A 22,054-nucleotide genomic window follows, 5' to 3' on the forward strand; every position below is an offset into this window, starting at 1 on the left:
AGAGTATTCCAGTCAACATTGTCAAAAGCTTTCTCTAAGTCTACAAATGCTAGAAATGTAGATTTGTCTTTCCTTAATCTATCTCCTAAGATAAGTCTTAGGGTCAGTATTGTCTCACATGTTCCAACATTTCTACAGAATACCCAAGGTCAGCTTCTACCAGTTTTTCCATTCGTCGGTGAAGAATTCGCCTTAGTATTTTGAAGCTGTGACCTATTAAACTGATAGTTCGGTAATTTTCACATCTGTCAACACCTGCTTTTTTGGGATTGGAATTATTATATTCTTCTTGAAGTCTGAGGGTATTTTGCCTGTCTCATACATTTTGCTCACCAGATGGTAGAGTTTTGTCAGGGCTGGCTCTCCCAAGGCTGTCAGTAGTTCTAATTGAATGTTGTCTACTCCCAGGGCCTTGTTTTGACTTAGGTCTTTCAGTGCTCTCTCAAACTCTTCACGCAGTATCATATCTCCCATTTTATCTTCATCTACATCCTCTTCCATTTCCATAAGATTGCCCTCAAGTACATCACCCTTGTATAGACCCTCTATATACTCCTTCCACCTTTCTGCTTTCTCTTCTTTGCTTAGAACTGGGTTTCCACCTGAGCTCTTGATATTTATACAAGTGGTTCTCTTTTCTCCAAAGGTCTCTCTAATTTTCCTGTAGGCAATACCTATCTCACCCATCGTGAGAGATGCCTCTACATCCTTACATTTGTCTTCTAGCCACCCCTGCTTAACCATTTTGCACTTCCTTTGGATCTCATTTTTCAGACATTTGTATTCCTTTTTGCCTGCTTCATTTACTGCATTTTTATATTTTCTCCTTTCATCAATTAAATTCAATATATCTTCTGTTACTCAAGGATTTCTACTAGCCCTCTTGATCCTCTGCTGCCTTCACTATTTCACCCCTCAAAGCTACCCATTCTTCTACTGTATTTCTTTCCCCCATTCAATCATTCCCTAATTCTCTCCCTGAAACTCTCTACAACCTCTGGTTCTGTCGGTTTATCCAGGTCCCATCTCCTTAAATTCCCACCAATAGATTGTGGTCAGAGTCCACATCTCCCCCTGGAAATGTCTTACAATTTAAAACCTGGTTCCTAAATCTCTGTCTTACCATTATACAATCTATCTGACACCTTCCAGTATCTCTAGGCCTTTTCCATGTATACATCCTCCTTTCATGAGTCTTGAACCAAGTGTTAGCTATGATTAAGCTGTGCTCTGTGCAAAATTCTACTAGGTGGCTCCCTCTTTCATTTCTTATCCCCATTCCATATTCACCTACTATGTTTCCTTCTCTCCCTTTTCCTACTATCGAATTCCAGTCACCCATGACTATTAAATTTTCGTCTGCCTTCACTATCTGAATAATTTCTTTTACCTTATCATACATTTCATCAATCTCTTCGTCATCTGCGGAGCTAGTTGGCATATAAACTTGTACTACTGTGGTAAGCATGGGCTTCATTTCTGTCTTGGTCACAATAATGCGTTCACTCTGCTGTTGGTAGTAGCTTACCTGCACTCCTATTTTTTTATTCGTTATTAAACCTGCTACTGTATTACCCCTTTTGATTTTGTATTTATAACCCTGTATTCCCCTGACCAGAACTCTTGTTCCCCCTGCCACCATACTTCACTAATTCCCACTATATCTAACTTTAACCTATCTATTTCCCTTTTTACATTTTCTACCTACCTGCTCGATTAAGGGATCTGACATGCCACACTACGATCCCTAGAACACCAGTTTTATGTATCCTGATAACAACGTCCTCCTGAGTAGTCACCTCCCGGAGATGTAGTGATGATCTAAATTTTGAACTAGGCAACCTTGAGTACTGTGTATATTGTGCAATTCATGACACTGTAGCTGGGAATGAGAGCTTAACAGAAAGAGCAATATTTTAGTGAGGTACAAGTAATATAATGCTGCATCATTGGATCTATACATTACCTGAAAACTTCTGTTTGTATTCTGAGGAATTATGAGCTTAATGTAGTAATATTGGAACAAAGAACAATAATTTTGCAGATTAACTGATAACTGTGGTGCTAGACTGATGTGTATATGTCTGACAGGTCAACTACTTTAGTAACATTCAGCACTTTGGCGAGGATTTAATTTTCTGGTCGAATGAGAGTAGTGCTCAGAGTTGAGTAGAGAAGTGGGGCAATGATTTGGTACAACTTTATTTTGATTTGAATAGTAATTAAGTTATGTAATGGTGACTCTACTCTTTATTCATAATGTAGTGATTAGTAAATCTATGCTGCTGCACATCCTGAGTTTTTGCTGTTTTGCAAATGGAAAAGAAACCCAAATCTTTCAAGTTTAATCAGTTTAAAACAGTTATGACTTAAAGTAATGTTTTGTAGTGTAATGTGTACTTGATTTTTCAGTTTTTACTAGCCCCCACCTTTTGTACTATAGTCAAATTTAATGCTAATTATTGTAATGTTATGAGAACTATGTATTTATTTATGATGTAATGACTATCATTTGCCATTATTGTTTAACAATTATTTTCTTATACTTAAGTTACATCTACATCTACATCTATACTCCGCAAGGCACCTGACGACGTGTGGCGGAGGGTACTTTGAGTACCTCTATCGGTTGTATTCCAGTCTCGTATTGTTCGTGGAAAGAAGTATTGTCGGTATGCCTCATTGTGGGCTCTAATCTCTCTGATTTTATCCTCATGGTCTCTTCGCAAGATATATGAAGGAGGGAACAATATACTGTTTGACTCCTTGGTGAAGGTATGTTCTCGAAACTTCAACAAAAGCCCGTACCGAGCTACTGAGCATCTCTCCCGCAGAGTCTTCCAATGGAGTTTATCTATCATCTCCATAACGCTTTCACAATTACTAAATGATCCTGTAACGAAGCTCGCTGCTCTCCATTGGATCTCCTCTATCTCCTCTATCAACCCCATCTGGTACAGATCCCACACTGCTGAGCAGTACTCAAGCAGTGAGCGAACAAGCATGCTGTAACCTTCTTCCTTTGTTTTCGGATTGCATTTCCTTAGGATCCTTCCAAAGAATCTCAGTCTGGCATCTGCTTTACTGATGATCAACTTCATATGATCATTCCATTTTAAATCACTCCTAATGTCTACTCCCAGATAATTTATGGAATTAACTGCTTCCAGTTGCTGACCTGCTACATTGTAGCTAAATGATAAGGGATCTTTCTTTCTATGTATTTGCAGCACATTACACTTGTCTACATTGAGATTCAATTGCCATTTCCTGCACCATGCGTCAATTCGCTGCAGATCCTCCTGCATTTCAGTAGAATTTTCCATCGTTACAACCTCTCGATATACCACAGCATCATCCGCAAAAAGCCTCAGTGAACTTCCGATGTCATCCACAAGGTCATTTATGTACACTCCTGGAAATGGAAAAAAGAACACATTGACACCGGTGTGTCAGACCCACCATACTTGCTCCGGACACTGCGAGAGGGCTGTACAAGCAATGATCACACGCACGGCACAGCGGACACACCAGGAACCGCGGTGTTGGCCGTCGAATGGCGCTAGCTGCGCAGCATTTGTGCACCGCCGCTGTCAGTGTCAGCCAGTTTGCCGTGGCATACGGAGCACCATCGCAGTCTTTAACACTGGTAGCATGCCGCGACAGCGTGGACGTGAACCGTATGTGCAGTTGACGGACTTTGAGCAAGGGCGTACAGTGGGCATGCGGGAGGCTGGGTGGACGTACCGCCGAATTGGTCAACACGTGGGGCGTGAGGTCTCCACAGTACATCGATGTTGGCGCCAGTGGTCGGCAGAAGGTGCACGTGCCCGTCGACCTGGGACCGGACCGCAGCGACGCACGGATGCACGCCAAGACCGTAGGATCCTACGCAGTGCCGTAGGGGACCGCACCGTCACTTCCCAGCAAATTAGGGACTCTGTTGCTCCTGGGGTATCGGCGAGGACCATTCGCAACCGTCTCCATGAAGCTGGGCTACGGTCCCGCACACCGTTAGGCCGTCTTCCGCTCACGCCCCAACATCGTGCAGCCCGCCTCCAGTGGTGTCGCGACAGGCGTGAATGGAGGGACGAATGGAGACGTGTCGTCTTCAGCGATGAGAGTCGCTTCTGCCTTGGTGCCAATGATGGTCGTATGCGTGTTTGGCGCCGTGCAGGTGAGCGCCACAATCAGGACTGCATACGACCGAGGCACACAGGGCCAACACCCGGCATCATGGTGTGGGGAGCGATCTCCTACACTGGCCGTACACCACTGGTGATCGTCGAGGGGACACTGAATAGTGCACGGTACATCCAAACCGTCATCGAACCCATCGTTCTACCATTCCTAGACCGGCAAGGGAACTTGCTGTTCCAACAGGACAATGCACGTCCGCATGTATCCCGTGCCACCCATCGTGCTCTAGAAGGTGTAAGTCAACTACCCTGGCCAGCAAGATCTCCGGATCTGTCCCCCATTGAGCATGTTTGGGACTGGATGAAGCGTCGTCTCACGCGGTCTGCACGTCCAGCACGAACGCTGGTCCAACTGAGGCGCCAGGTGGAAATGGCATGGCAAGCCGTTCCACAGGACTACATCCAGCATCTCTACGATCGTCTCCATGGGAGAATAGCAGCCTGCATTGCTGCGAAAGGTGGATATACACTGTACCAGTGCCGACATTGTGCATGCTCTGTTGCCTGTGTCTATGTGCCTGTGGTTCTGTCAGTGTGATCATGTGATGTATCTGACCCCAGGAATGTGTCAATAAATTTTCCCCTTCCTGGGACAATGAATTCACGGTGTTCTTATTTCAATTTCCAGGAGTGTATATTGTGAATATAGAAGTTAGAAGTAAAAGTAAGTGTTCTAAAGTAGGATTTTTGCCTCATTTTTCACGTACTATGGCAGAGGTGAACCAGCTCCATGGGAACTGATAGCAGTACATTTCCTTACTAACTGTCACTTGGACCTGTTGAAGGCATGGACAACTTGGTGAAAAAATGTGTAAAAACTCAATAAATGTGTATAAGTGCTTGTGAAAAATACTAAACATTGAGAAAGTGAAATTTGCTATCTAAAAAGTGAACTGCAATGCACAGTGTAATTTAACTTTTTGCAACCCATGAGGATTTAATTTTTTTAAGCCAGATAGGTCTTGTGTAAAGTGATAAGGATCTTAGAATGTAATCCTTGTTTAACCGAAAAGGACATCACTTATGATGAAGATGCCTAATTTTTATTTAAAGTATAACTTGTGGATATTTTGTGCAATTATACAATACACTGTATGTAAATATGTTGTATGGAGATTTTCAATGGCCAGTTTGTGCAAGTACAAATTTGAAAAAACATGTACTGTAGTATTGATAAGATTTCTTATGTAACATTTTTTGTGTGTCTATTTTTATTCCACTGTCGGGGTTACTTGTGGTCATTGAACTGCCCTGTTAGCTATTTGCAATATCTATCTGGCCAATCCAATGAGGGGGTGGTGTGACGACGCAAGCTGGGATATTTTTACTTCCCCTGTTGTTTTGCCATTTGCCTCCTCAGAATTCATTTTTTCAGTTTTAACTAATTACCATTAACATATGTGAGTGTTACCTGTATTTTTATAAAAGAGAAAGGCTGGCCCTCAATTTTCAAGAATATAACACCAGACCTAATTCCTGTGCTTTGTTTTAGGTATGAAACTGATTTTCTAATTTATTTCAACTAGTACAATCTAGTCAGTATCTTTCATTATAGGGAAGTCAGTAGTAGTTTTGTAACTTAAATTCTACTGTTGACTTATAAACAAATATAAATTCTGTACTAAGTATAAACATTTGGAGGAACAACTAGTAGTCATTTTAAAGGTTCCATTTGGCTCTAATTGGAAACTTGTTAGCAACGCCAGCCCTCAATTTATTCCAAAGCTATTAACAGTTTTATCAAAAGTATTGTTTGTGTAACGATATATGTTAATTTCATTATTTAAAAAAATTATTTGGCCTAAACCTCATAGTAGAAGAAACTGTTAAAAGGAACAGATTTTTTCATGTATTCAGTTAATTTAATGAGTTAAGTTTTAATTGCAATTTTTGTAAATTAAACATCATACAATGTAAAGTTTCAGCACCTATTACTGTGAGGAAATATAAGGGCCCAAATTTTGGTCCCGAGACAGTCAATCCACACCTGAGTTTCAGTTGAGAAACCTGTGTTGGTTTCAACAACAACAATGCTTCAACTTAACTATGAAATAAGCGTTACACCATTAGGCTGTATGGTGAAACAATGACAGTGTCTGCTCCATACGTACCTTTCTATTCTTCAAGAACTGTGAATTTTGTGGTTAGGTTTTTACTACTCGCAGATGTTCGATAGTGAACTATTGTAGCAGTATGTGGATGTTTGCTTGCAAACTATTAATAAGGCTTATCGAAAGTTTAACAGTAGTACACTACCCATATATATGTGTATTATTGGGGGGTTGTGAACAGTGAAATTAACGTAATCAGAAATGCAACTGTGCACCTGTCGGCTACATTTTTTACAGTAGTCAGTGTCAGAATTACAAAACCCATTTTTCAGCCAGTGTAGCAACGCAGTACATCGACACCAAGGACAATTAAAAAAGAAATAAAGCAGGTGAAATGTCACAGTATTTCACATCTCCTCTCCCTCATAATCAACCAGTCTCTGGAAGAGGGATGTTTTCCAAATCACTGAAAATTTGCTCAGGTTTAGCCAGTTCATAAAAAGGGAAAGCAAGATGAAATGAAAAAGTATAGGCCTATCTCATTGTTACCAATTCTTTCAAAAATATAGTGCCTGATAGAAAATTATAATTCATTCCACAACATTATTTTATGCAATTAGTATGGTTTCAGGAAAGGCTGCAACACAACTCAAGCAATAAATGACTCAGTCACAAAAGTCAGCAGTTATCTTGAGAACAGAATGTGTTTATCAGACATCTTTTGTGACCTGATCAAAGCCTTGAATACTGTAAATCGTGAGCTGCTTCTTCAAAAACTGGCTAGCTACAGTTTTCCAGGAAAATCTCTTGGTTGGATGCCATATTTGGCAAACAAAAAGCAAAGAGTACTTATTCATAACAGTGGCAAGAAATTCTCTTCTGGCTGGAAACAAACAATTAGATGTTTCACAAGGTTCAATATTACGATCACTACTGTTTTTGTATTGTGTTGATGATATGCTATGTCGGGTTCAGTCAGATACCATTATTTATACAGATGATTTAACAGTGATAGTCTGTTGTAAAACCAACCAAGACTTAACCTACCATATACTGAGTGGACACTTTGGGAAATTGAGACATGGGTAAAAAGTGATAATTTGAAATCAAACTGCAAAAACAGAAATTGTTCATTTCACCACAAAAAAATCAGCACAATGTATTAGTGAAATAAGGAATAAGGACAAAAATTGTACACTGAAAGCTGTGTCAAATTCCTTGGTGTGTTAGTAAATAAAAATATGTTGTTGAGTTATCATGTAGACAGCATAATGAGTTGATTGAACAATCTTGTGTATTCATGAATGTCTTATTTAGTATCACAGATTTAGCTGTAAAAAAAGGACTATAGTTAAATATAGCATAATTTTCTGGGGGGTCTGACAAAAATAATCTGCTCAAAGCCTTTAGACTAAAAAAAAAAAAAAAAAAAAAAAATCATCTGAGCCATGGTGAGAGTTAAAAAGAAACTGTAAACAACATTGCAAAACTTTATTTGAAAAGCAATATTTACTGTCAGTTCCAAGCATGCATAAATAAGATTCTCATTTTCACAAAAAGAAACCCACAACTTTTTGAGGGCAACTGCTTCTTACATCAGTACGAGAATAGACGTAGGGAAAGTTATGCGGTGCTTTCCCACATACTAAAATTGTAAGAAAAAGCTCTGCACTATATGGCCATGAAATTTGTAAAGAAAATCTGGAAAGGGGGAAGTGTGACCCACATCCAAAACAATACTGACGGAGACCTGGAAAAATATTTGACAAGTAAATCCTTTTACAGTGTAGAAGATTTCTTGAATGATGACAATGTAATAAGGAATCTATCTAAAAATTAACACCATATGTATTGTAACCATAAATTACTGTTATCATCATCATCATCATCATCATCATCATCATCATCATCATCATTTTAATGATAAACATGTAAGGTAATATCTGTCTGAAAAAGCAAAAACGTACATATTATAACCTTATGTTAGCTTTATTAATCTATATGTAGTTTTAAAATTAACAAGCCACCTATGTCACAATCTTTGATTGTGGCTCTGAGCACTATGGGACTTAACATCTATGGTCATCAGTCCCCAATCTTTGATTGTATGAGGCTTGTTACATGATGATAAAAATTTTGAATTCATTTGATCTGGTAGGTTGAAAGTGTGGTGACACTAGTATTTCACTGCAAAGTGACACACACGGAAGTAAGAGTACAGCATGACAGTGTCAATGAATGTGTATATTTTACAAGCAGTTTTGTTGTCTATTCCTTGGTTTTGTTGTTTTAGTGGTGTTGCTAGATAGCAATAAACAAAGTAGTTCACTAGATTATTCAGTGTGTGTGTTATTCAGAGCTACCATAATTTGAGAAAAGAATCCACAAAAGAGGTGTCACCAACATTACTTGTCGTAAATGAAGATATTCTTTTCACAAGAATGGCTGATGCAACAGAGCAAGCAACTACGATGAAAGTCACAACAGAACAGCAGGCGACCTCAACTATGTCACAATACACAGATACTGACTTCATTTACCAAGATGCATATTCAATTAATCATCTGGGGCATGTAAAGCCTCTACTGTTTTGGCCCAACCACCCAATGACTTGGTTGACTAATGCTGAGTGTATTTTTCAACACACAGCGTATATCATCACAGTGGCATATTTAGAAGGGTTCTTAATAGAGGAAACAGAAGATGTCCTACCGCAGTGTTGCTATACTACATTAAAGAAAGCACATACACAACGGTATACTTAGTCACTGGAGCTCAGGCTATAGATGGCCTTTAATGATGAACTGATGAGTAATCGATCCCGGTCCCAAGTGATGCAGTCTTTACATCCATTCACAGGACCAGACTTGTTGCCAAAACAATTTTTATATATGTATTTTGGAAATGTATGCAATGATGGTTGATTTCATAGTTAGTTGACAACTAATATTTATTGCAGTTTCACCCCCAAAAAGTTAAGTTCCACATAAGAATAGGATGACAGAAATGATCGTCCTTGATCAATGTGAACATAGTAACACCCAGAGTTTTCTTTTTTTCTTAAGCTGCAAAAGCAATTGAGGTCATACGCATCCATGATATCATAACCTTAGAGTACTGATAAGTAAAAGAAGTTGAAAGCCACTATATGTTAAGCTCAATTGATGGAAGGAAGGACAGCTAAAAACCAGAACTTCCCCTTGGATAAATGTCCAAAAACATGCCTTACAGACAACAGAAAGATTACATGTCCCTCGTCATATTTCTGTGATGGATAAAAAGTAAAACGCAATCAACACCCCCATGTCATTTGCTAAAACGGCCAGTAACTCAGACAACAAACATTCAGTGGAACATAAGCAGGTAAAATAAGGGTACTGGGTCAGGAAATGGTGAACCTTTAAACACTGATGACTGTGGGGGTTGTATTGTATTGTATATTTATTTGTCCTGTGAATCACACACTGTACAGGGGTATAAAATGATATACGACAAGTCAAATAATTTGCAATAAAGTTTAACAGAAAAACTTGTATGGATTTCAGTATATAGCAATATAACTCTAACATATGGGAATAACATTTCACAAATACACAACTAAATTTTACATGCACACACTTCATACTTTTGGCCTTGATTATACAGACACACACATATGTGTAATAGACCATATATAATACACAGATAAATCTACATGTACACATTTCTTATTTTGGACTTAATTGTATAAACTATTTAAATTTTTCACATATTTACATTGTAGATAAAAATTCATCAACACTATAGTAGCAGTTCTGTAGCAAGTAGTCACTCACTCCAGTTTTGAATTTATGCATGCCAGTCATTGCCTTAATTTTTTTTTAGGTAGTTTGTTATACAGTTTTTTCCTGCTTGCAAGGGTCCTTTTTGTTTTAGTGTTGTATGTGAAAACTGCATATGCAAATCTTGATTATTCCTTGTGTTGTATGAATGGATATTTTGGTTTTTGGAGCAATCTTGCTTTTTCATCTATGATTTTCCTTATAAACATTATTGTTTCTAGGATATATAGGAATGGTAATGGAAGAATATTAAGCTCTTTAAATGAGGGTTTGCATGAAGATCGAGGTGCTGAGCCTTCCATGGCTCTTAAAATTCTTTTTTGTGCAATAAAACAGCTTTTGCTGGGTGGTGAATTTCCCTAGCAAATTAAACCATATCTTAGTAGTGATTCTGCTTGGGCATAGTACACATTTTTTTATGTCTTGCACTGATGTGCATCCAGCAAGAAATTTTATACTATAACAAATGGTATTTAATTTACTACATAGCTGTGTGTGTTTCTGCCATCTTAGGTCATCTTGGATCCAAACTCCCAAAAATTGGTGCTATTTACAATTTCAAGTCTTTTGCCTAACAGTTCTATGGTTGCAGTTAAAGGCTGTTTATTCTGCACTGTGTGTAGATGCATAGTGTTTGTTTTATGTGTGTTTATTATTAAGTTGTCCATTGCGAACCATTCCGATACATGTGAAGTGCTCTTTTTTATTTCATTTTGGAGCTCTTCTGGGGTCTTTCCTTTGATAACTATATTTGTATCATCAGCATATTTAATGTACTTATAGTTAGGGCTGGATGGTTCCAGGTCATTTACAAACAGCAAGAATAAGATTGGTCCCAGCACGGAACCCTGTGGCACACTGTATTTAACACACTGTTTTTCTGATTGATAGGAAGTTAAATTTTTTCCTTCTTTGTACAAGACTTCAACTTTTTGGTATCTGTTTCGTAGATATCACTTTACCCACTCATAGGCTGGGCCTCTGACACCAACATTTTCTAGTTTTCTAAGGAATAGACCATGGTTAATGATGTCAAATGCTTTTGAAAGATCAAGGAATGTTGCTGCTACGTGTTCTTCTTTATCTAATGGATTCAAAGCTTCATTTAAGAAATCGATAATAGCTGTCATTTTCAGAAACTATGCTGTGTAGCTGAGAAAAGTTTATTTTTTCAATGAAATCTATGGGTCTTTTATAAAAGATTTTTTCAATTATTTTAGAAAAAACAGATAGTAGAGAGACTGGCCTATAATTTGTTACATCTGTTTTTTCACCCTTTTTGTACAATGGCTTCACTTTAGCTATTTTTAACCTTTCTGGGAAGATTCCCTGAGAAAGTGAACTATTGCATATGTCTACCATGGGCCTAACTATTAAGGGTGCACATTTTTTAATGATATGGTTTGGTATGTTGTCAGTTCCAGAGGAAAATTTTGATTTTAGCTCCCCTATTGTTTTTAGCATTTCCTGTTCATCTTTTGGATATAGGAAGATAGACTTGTTACTAGGGATAGTTTTAATCTGATTTGCAGTGACAGCATATTGAAAGTTTTGCTTCACCAGAATCGCAGCTGCCTCAGAGAAATACGAGTTAATATTATTAGCTATCTGCTGGGGATCAGATATTGCAGAAGTGTTTTCGTTCAGTTTGATATTATGGTATTCTCTCTGTTTTACTACAGTTTCATGCCTTACAATGTCCCATATGGCTTTCATTTTATTTTGTGCATTTCCTATGAATGAACTATTTGACATTCTTTTTGCTTCTTTAACGACTTCAATTAAAATCTTTTTGTAATTCTTAAAATAGGAGTCAAATTCTAGGGATGTGGTGTGCTGTCTAGATATTTCATGAAGTTATCTCTTTTTTTTCACAGATATTTGTATCCCTGTTGTGGCTGAGTTTTTTGTGATGTGTGTTGGTGTTTCTATAGTAGCCTTTCAATTGAAAGTTCCTAAGAGGTTCAGTAAAGCAGTTTTTTGATTGGACTCACTTGCAAAGTCAGTGTTGAAATACCCACATATAATTAGTTTTCTATTTTTTGTGTAGTCATGTGTAAGATATTTTCAAGGTTCTTTAACATGATGTTAATATTGCCAGTTGGCGCCCTCTATAGACAAATTATAGCAATTTTTTCGTCTGTGATTTCAATTCCATTTACCTCGATATCTTTCTCTATGGATAATTTTTCTACATACAGCATACATTCAAAATTTATGCTATTTTTAACATAAATGCAACTACCACCATGTTTATACAATTTTCAACAAAAATAACTACCCAATACAAAATTTGGAATGCATAGCATATGAAGTTTCTCTTTGTCAAGCCAATGTTCAGTAAAACATAATACAGATGTGTTTTTGATGTCACTTTCCAACAAAATTTGAAATTCGTTGACTTTGTTAGATAGCGATTGTACATTTTGATGAAATACCGTCAGTTTTGGAGTTAAACACAAGTTCTGAAACTTACTATCCTTAGGACTTATATTTGTATTGGAATTTCTGCCTGGAAGATATTTTTTATTTTCAATTTTCACTTCTGAGTTTTCACCCCCTCCACACGGTATCAGTTTCCCTTGTTCTTAAAGATTTTACAGATATCTGTAACCATTTTACTGAAATTCATTGAGCCTAGTCTGTTTAAATGCACACCATCCTTTTCCAAGCATGTAACAAATGGCAATGGCTAAAATGACAGTGCCCAATATGCAACCTAGCTACAACGATATCCTTGTGATGAGAGAGCCAACAGGAGGTCAGCCAAGCCATTGGTAGAGGTTAAATTCGCCGGAGCTTGTTCCCATGAAGAGAAGAGCAGTGGGATGCCGAAATTACACCATCTGCCAACAGATGGCAACACAGAGATCAACCAAAGGAATGGAAGAGCTGGCAGGCTGAGATAGGACTGCAGCTTTGGCAACAGCATCAGCAGCCTCGTTTCTCATCAGACCTTCTTGTCCAGGAACCCACATGAACATCAAGGTGGCTCACTCAGCAGTGAGCTAGTGGAAACTTTCTTGGACCTGTTGCACTAAGGGATGGACTGAGTACAGCACACGGAGGCTCTGAAGGGCACTGAGAGAATTGGAGCATATGACACACTTAAAAAGGCTGTGTTGCCAAATGTACTGGTTCGCCTGATAGAGGGTGAAGAGCTCTGCTATAAGAATTGAGCAATGTTCTGGAAGCCGATACCGGAAAAGGTCAGTAACAATGACGAAGACACATCCGACACCACAGTCAGTCTTAGAGCCATCAGTGTATATGAAGGTGCTATGCTAAGTTCCAGGTTAAAGAAATTGACAATGATAGGTGAATCCAATTTAGTGTCTTTGGGAAGCAAATGAAGTCCAAGACAAACACGGTTGCAGCATGAAGTCAAGGCAGTGAAGGGTTCACACACATCAGGAAGATGGCAGATAGTTTGAAGTTAAGCTGCCAGAGCAGTAGCTGGAAGCGAACTCTGGGAGGTAACAGAGAAGAAGGGTGCACCCCATACTGGCAGTCAAGGAATTCATCGGAAAAGAAGGCATAGCTTGGGTGGCCAGGCATGGAAGACAAATGGCATGTGTATCTGCTGGGGAGGACATCACATTGGTGTGACAGCTTCTGCATACAGACTCCAACTGGGCTAGTGTAGAAGGCACCAGTGGCCAAATGTATTCCATGGTGGTGGATTGTGTTAAGACAGTGTGATATGGATGGATGTATAGAGGAATAAATGAAACACCCATAGTCTAGCTTCGAATATACAGTGGATCGGTATAAACACACGGGGGTAGTCTGATCCATTCCCAAGAGGTACCACTTAGGGCACATAGGGACCAGGTGCAGTGTGTGGCAAGGTAAGACACCTGGGAGGACCAAGACAGTTTCCTATCAAGCATGAGCCCCAGGAGCTTCAGTGAATGAAGGGCAGTCACGTCAGCAGCTGCCAAGTGCCTGCCTCCAGCCTCTGAAGACTCATTGCTACAAGGCACAGAGGCTGGAGGATCCGGTGCCATGAAATCTACTGAAGCACTGGCATTCTCCATGGGTCGGCCTACAAACCCCAGGGCAGAGAAATGGTAAGTGATGTGCACTGGTGAAATAGGGGTCAGTCGGGTGAGGGTATCATGCAGCAACATTGCTGAAGAGGATCTCCAAGCCAGTGAAGCAGAGGACCATTTATCTTTGCTTTTTTGTTGGCAGACAAAGACTCACATATTTGTTGGCTGGAGGGATGTAAAAAGTCTTCACAGGAGTGTTTCTTTTGTCCTTTCCAGGCCAGCCGGTTGTGTAGTAGGTGATTTTGCCACGGGGGGAGAAGATTTGGTGGCTTGTTGGACAACTGTAAGAGAAGGTAAAGGGGATGCCACTATAATATTGGGTGATTTCACAATTGCAGTACTGGATTGGAGTCCACAGACTGCCATGGCTATGTCCTTCATGGAACAAGGCAAGGTAAGAACAGTACTGTAAGTGCCATATGTTAAATACAAGGCTTTCAACCAGACAACAGCTTGTGAGTAATTGGGTAAGGTACTTTTTTTCTTCACCTAGATCTCCTGGACGGCCTGCTCATCAAGATACGTGGGACACTCATGGGATGAGATGGTATGGTCACCAGCACAATTGATGCAGCGGGGAGGAGGCGGCGAGCAATTGTCCGCATGAGTGCGTCTACCCCAGGTATCACACATAGACGTGTTTTGACAGTAGATACAAGTGTAGTTATAACATTGACACTGGTAGCAACACATTTTGTTTGGAATGCATGATCGGATCATGGCGACTTCATTAACTGCCTTAATCTTCAATGGAAGCACTGCTCAATGAAATGTGAGGAAAAGAATGCGTTTAGGCTCTAAGCGCAGTGACACCCTGATCAGAGAGAGAATGCTGGTTTTCCCCCCCTCAGTCAGACCATTAAGCGGCCAAGAGTAAATAATACTGCGCCAAGAATTCAGTGTACGATGGGTCTCAACGTAAACGGAATAGTCATGGTGGAATGAAGCAGTAAGCAGTTGCTGGACTAGAAAACCACAGTTGGTGTCCAGAAGCAAGGTCCCATTATGTAGGCGAGAGCAGGATTTCAGAGGGCCTGAAACTGCATCGACACCTTTCTGAATAATAAATGGATGAACTGCAGCAAGAGACTGACCTCCTTCAGTAAATAACACCACAAGTAACCAAGGTGCCACTGTGAGAGTCATTGAATCTTTATCCTCATTCCGTTTACATTTATTGTAAGTAGACTGTGATGAAGATGACTGGCTCATTGTGAAAAATCCCCCACGACTGTGAGGACCACTGATGGCATGCTCCTTCTGACTGGAGGCCCCCTTAGAGGAGGTTCACCCACTTTATGTGATTGTGTGATTGTTCACGTCTCAGGTAACACCCCCCCCCATTCCCCCCCCACCCCCAACACGCATACACACACTCTCTCTCTCTCTCTCTCTCTCTCTCTCTCTCTCTCTCTCTCTCTCTCTCTCTCTCTCTCTCACACACACACACACACACACACACACACACACACACACACACACACACACACACACACACCAGACAGAGGAGCCAATTGGCAATTGTTGGGAAGGTAACATATCAGGCAGTTAACCCTCCTTGTGCCTGACCTGTACCAGAGGATATCTGCGAACCTTACCCGTCGACCCCGGGATAGGAATTACACATTGCACAGTCACCTGCTGCACTTTTAAACACATGGGATGCCTTCCGGAGCACACAGTGAGGAAGAGGAAACAAAGAAAGACCTCAAATGCCAAGGTGGAGGAAGGGAAGGAGTTGGAGAACAAAGAAAGAAGGAAAAACCATGTGAGGAACTGTACCAATGCCGGACTACCGGAACTTCATAACACATTTCCAAAAATACACAGACATGTTCCCCAAGTAAGGGGAGAAAGAATAGCAGAACAATAGACATGCAGCGTGGAAAGGAAAGAAGTGCTGCAAAGGCTGGGGCCCCATGGTAGCCAAGCATGAACTTCCCACTGGGTGGTGAGCCCCTTGAGAGGAGAGGTTTTGTCGTGACCAGGATCATGATGCAGGTTGTAACGTAATCATTGTCGTACAGCTACACCATAACACTGGGTCCCAGGAAGAGTGCTGATGTCTTCTGGGCAGCATAGCAGAGTAATGCAGTGTGTTGCAGAGTTAGCTGTGTTCCAAAAGACAGGATGCTGTAGGCGACATGTGCGAGTGGTCTGGAGGAAGCTGCAACAGCAACTGACCACTGAAGCATGCACCAGTGCTTAAATACACCATAGCAGAGGAATATCTGCAAACTCACTAGGATCACATGATCTGCGGACGTAAGATAGTTCATGACAGTAGCGCCACCTTTGTTGCTGCACATGTTGCCTGTGAGTGATGGTGGCAGTCCCTGCCAGTGCTTGTTAGAGTTGAGCCTGTAAACATAATGTTTATAGTCAGCGTCAAATACAACACAGGAAGTGCTGGCGAGATGTGTAACTATTTGTCTGCAAAGGAGGAGCGCTTGCATGAGCGAGGAGCAGCAACTCGCAAGGTGCAAATTTCATACCAGAACAAGAGTAGCAGGGGCCCAGCCCTACGTATACTCCAACAGTCATTGCACCTGCTATGGCTGTAGAAGTTGTCTGTTGGCATTCATGCAGCAATAGCTGCATATCAACATTTGTCACTGCGGAACTGGCGGGGATTTGCACAAGACTGCCTCAAAGAAAAAACTGAAATCTAAATGCATTCAAACGTATCTGAAGATTTGTGAAAATCAGTTTCTTAGGTTAACCAGGACTGAATGAATATCAGGCATTTTGTGTTTTATGCAGAAATGATTCTAGCATTTCCCACAGCAGACAAGATGACTTGAGCCAACACAAAGAATGCAAGGGACAAGCATTAAAAGAATAATGTAGTGTTGAATAAAAGAAACTGCAGAATTATTTCGTAAATAAAAAGAATACAATGGAACCTCATAATGTCGCTGGCCTTAGTGTATCATGCAGTGAAACACAGTCCAAGTTACTCAGTTTGGACTGCACAAGTAAGCTCAGTTCATACATTTTCAAAGACTTTGTGGCTTCAAAGGTTTGTCGTATGTGAACAAAAGCAAAAATGTTGGTAAACAAAGTGCTGGCTCCTAAAAGCATGATTGACTTTTTGCACATTTTAAGACACTCATAAAAACTTCTACCCTTTTTTTAATTGGCAACAGACTCATCAAATAAGGTCAACAGAAAGGTGCTTTCTGTTTGTATTCGATATTTTGAACCCCAGAAAGGAGTACAAAACGAACTTTTGAGTTTCATTGAAAATGCTGAACAAACCTCTTCTGGAGTTATTGATTTGCTACTTCGAAGTTTAGATATCCACAAGTTGAGTGTAAATAAGGTTTCTTCATGTTATTGTTGTTATGGTCTTCAGTCCTGGTTTGATGCAGCTCTCCATGTTACTCTATCCTGTGCAAGCTTCTTCATCTCCCAATACATACTGCTACCTACATCCTTCTGAATCTCCTTAGTGTATTCATCTCTTGGTCTCCCTCTGAGATTTTTACCCTCCACGCTGCCGTCCAATGCTAAATTTGTGATCCCCTGATGCCTCAGAACATGTCCTACCAACCGGTCGCTTCTTATTGTCAAATTGTGCTACAAACTCCTCTTCTCCCCAATTCTATTCAATACCTCCTCATTAGTTATGTGATCTACCCATCTAATCTTCAGCATTCTTCTGTAGCACCACATTTCGAAAGCTTCTATTCTCTTCTTGTCCAAACTATTTACTGTCCATGTTTCACTTCCATACATGGCTACACTCCATACAAATATTTTCAGAAACAACTTCCTGACACTTAAATCTCTACTCAATGTTAACAAATTTCTCTTCTTCAGAAACGCTTTCCTTGCCATTGCCAGTCTACATATTTCATATCCTCTCTACTTCGACAACATCGGTTATTTTGCTGCCCAAATAGCAAAACTCATCTACTTCTTTAAGTGTCTTTCCTAATGTAACTTCCTCGGCGTCACCCGACTTAGTTTGACTACATTCCATTACCCTCGTTTTGCTTTTGTTGATGTTCATCTTATATCCCCCTTTCAAGACACTATGCATTCCGTTCAACTGCTCCTCCAGGTCCTTTGCTGTCTCTGATAGAATTATAATGTCATCGGCGAACCTCAAAGTTTTTATTTCTTCTCCATGGATATCAATTCCTACTCCAAATTTTTCTTTTGTTTCCTTTACTGCTTGCTTAATATACAGATTGAATAACATCGGGGAGAGGCTACAACCCTGTCCCACTCCCTTCCCAACCACTGCTTCCCTTTATGTCCCTCGACTCTTATAACTGCCATCTGGTTTCTGTAAGAATTGTAAAGAGCCCTTCGCTCCCGGCATTTGACCCCTGCCACCTTCAGAATTTGAAAGAGAGTATTCCAGTCAACATTGTCAAAATCTTTCTCTAAGTCTACAAATGCTAGAAATGTAGATTTGTCTTTCCTTAATCTATCTCCTAAGATAAGTCTTAGGGTCAGTATTGTCTCACATGTTCCAACATTTCTACAGAATCCCCAAGGTCAGCTTCTACCAGTTTTTCCATTCGTCGGTGAAGAATTCGCCTTAGTATTTTGAAGCTGTGACCTATTAAACTGATAGTTCGGTAATTTTCACATCTGTCAACACCTGCTTTCTTTGGGATTGGAATTATTATATTCTTCTTGAAGTCTGAGGGTATTTTGCCTGTCTCATACGTTTTGCTCACCAGATGGTAGAGTTTTGTCAGGGCTGGCTCTCCCAAGGCTGTCAGTAGCTCTAATTGAATTTTGTCTACTCCCGGGGCCTTGTTTTGACTTAGGTCTTTCAGTGCTCTCTCAAACTCTTCACGCAGTATCATATCTCCCATTTCATCTTCATCTACATCCTCTTCCATTTCCATAAGATTGCCCTCAAGTACATCACCCTTGTATAGACCCTCTATATACTCCTTCCACCTTTCTGCTTTCTCTTCTTTGCTTAGAACTGGGTTTCCACCTGAGCTCTTGATATTTATACAAGTGGTTCTCTTTTCTCCAAAGGTCTCTCTAATTTTCCTGTAGGCAATACCTATCTCACACCTAGTGAGAGATGCCTCTACATCCTTACATTTGTCTTCCAGCCACCCCTGCTTAGACATTTTGCACTTCCTGTCGATCTCATTTTTGAGACGTTTGTATTCCTTTTTGCCTGCTTATTTACTGCATTTTTATATTTTCTCCTTTCATCAATTAAATTCAATATTTCTTCTGTTACCCAAGGATTTCTACTAGCCCTCGTCTTTTTTCCTACTTGTTCCTCTGCTGCCTTCATTACTTCATCCCTCAGAGCTACCCATTCTTCTTCTACTGTATTTCTTTCCCCCATTCCTGTCAATTGTTTCTTCATACTGCGTTGATAATAGAAGCATTAATTCTGGCACCAATAAATAGTTTTTCAATCACTTCTCAATAAGAATAAAAATATTATAAAGGTGAATTGCACTAATCATATACTTCACAATGGAAGTACGAATCTGACTGACAAATTGGATATCAACGTGGAAAGAATAGTTCTAAAAATTTATTATCGTTTCACAGTGTCTGCAAAAAAGACAAGAAGACCTGAAATCTTTCTTCCAGTTCGTGGAACTTCAATGGACAGAGATACTGAGACATGTCCACACAACATGGCTTTCTTTGTTTACAGCTATAAAGAGGATTCTTCTGAACCAGGATGCCATCAAGAGCTATTTCAAAGTATTGATGAACGCCAAAATTCTGGAGATCAGTTTTTCTGAATGAAAATCCTGAGCAAGACATCATTCCAGAAACGTATCTCCATTCTGTGAGCAATTTTGAAAATCTGTTGGATTCAATTAACAGAACATTACAAGGCTGTTATCTGAATGTCTTTGAGATCTTTAAACAAATGCATCTTCTAACTGATAAGTTTAAACAGAGGCAGGAGGATTGTTTTTATGACTGAAAAGCAAAGGAACTATTGGGTGGCTTATCACCTTGCTTACAAAAGTAGTTTCAGCAAATTTCAATGGCTTGTATTGTATTTTACTTCCGTATCTTGCAAAAAGATATGATATTACCTCCAATAATTAATATGCATCCTCAGCTGGTTTTTCCTTGGAGAATGAAACTGAATTTAAAAACTTTGAAATTGCAGTGAAAATACTTAACCTGAGAAATCACGTCTATATTGATGGTCTGAATCAAGAATTCTCTGAATTAAAGACTAACTTACTTGAAAGTGTGAACAACAACAGTAGTGATGTATTGAAGAGGTTACTTTTTTTTCACCTGTATCAGAACATAGAGAGCCAAATATTTATAAGATAGTGGGATTCTTGTTCAGTACACCGGGATCTAATGCTTTTGTGGAAAGTGTGTTCTCATTAATGAATAACAAATGGGATGAGACAAGAAACAGGTGCAGTGTAGAACTGACTGAGGCAGAGCTCCACATTATGGTGAATTTTAATCAGTCAATGAAAGATTTTTTCGAATATGTGAAACAAGACCTTGCATTATTGAAATGTGCAAAAAATCTACAAAATATCAGTAACAGATATATTTACATAAATAGTTTTTGTATTTGCAAATAAATATATTTTTATAACATGCGGAAACATTTTGTATGTATTCATTTTCATCTCTCAAAAAAATCTAGAAAATTCGAAAATACTCTGGTTTTCTTCCTCCAAAAATGGTGTATCTTTGAAATTGTTACCTTTTTTCCTCTTAAAAAAATCTGGCAACCCTAGCTAATGATTAAGCATCATGTGTAAGTAGTATGCTATGGTCATGAGTGTGTCAACCATTGTTTTGTAGTTACTGTCATTTCATATACTTGGTTATGTATTGTGAGTACAGGTTCCACAAAAGCAGAGTCCAGGACATAGGGTGTTTCCAAGCAGGTGGCGACTGAGTTGTCAGTTAATCAGATAGCGCACTTGTTAGCAGATAAGACAGTGACGCATTGGCAGCTAAGGGTTAAAAAGGAGATATTATCTAAGCCAGGTAGACCTGTAATAGATTCAGCGATTGCTAATTGGATTATTCCCTCTTCTGGCAAGTCAACTGAGGACGCAATTTCTTTCTCGGACAACCTGGGAGCAGCAGCAAGGACTGGGGGTTGGGTGGATAGTTACCTTTCACAAATGGGAAAGTTAAGATTGATAGGTGAAGCAAAAACTTTTGTGAAGCGTGCTAAGGATTTAAAAACAGGCAGATGTTTGAGGATTCTGCAGTTTGAAAGTGAAGAGTTGACATCTATGCCAGAGGATTTGATGTTTGATGCATGTCACAATGTATATTCTGTACATGAGAATATGCATTCCGATCGCCATCAAACCCAAGAACTTTACTTACTTATGGGTGATATCTTGATCTAAATTAATGAATGTTTCAACTGAAAGGTTTTGTAATTATGAAGACTGTGGAAAGTATCAGCAGTGTGAGTTGTTGTTGGGTTGAGTAGCTCATGCAATGGACTCCAACAAACCACTGAAGTATAATCATATTAACAAGCTGCTGAAGGAGTGTGCTAAATTCAGACTGTGTCATTATTGGATAAATGCGAACTGTTTATTTTGTGCCACTATTGAAAACTTTGCCACTGTAACTGTGTGTGTTGACCTATAGAATTGCACTAATTATTTTTTTGGGGTGTAAAAACTGGTCACTGTAACTAACAAGTATCTTCACATGGAAGATGTCAACTAAAATATGGTGTCTGTACATTATTGAGCTAAGATCAGTCTGCACCTATCTGACCTTTCACCACTGAGGCAGTAAAGAGAGGGTGCTACCCAAAATGAGACTGCAAATTACCGTTGACATATAGTCCAGTGCTGATTTTTCTGGACTATGAGAAAGAGTTTTTACCATCATGTGCTACTTCCAGTAAGGCATTGGGATATTTATTGAGTCAGTTCATGGATGATGAAGAGCATCCTGTGACTTGT

The sequence above is a fragment of the Schistocerca americana genome, chromosome 5 (genome assembly GCF_021461395.2).
Source record: "Schistocerca americana isolate TAMUIC-IGC-003095 chromosome 5, iqSchAmer2.1, whole genome shotgun sequence".
Classification (NCBI taxonomy): domain Eukaryota; kingdom Metazoa; phylum Arthropoda; class Insecta; order Orthoptera; family Acrididae; genus Schistocerca; species Schistocerca americana.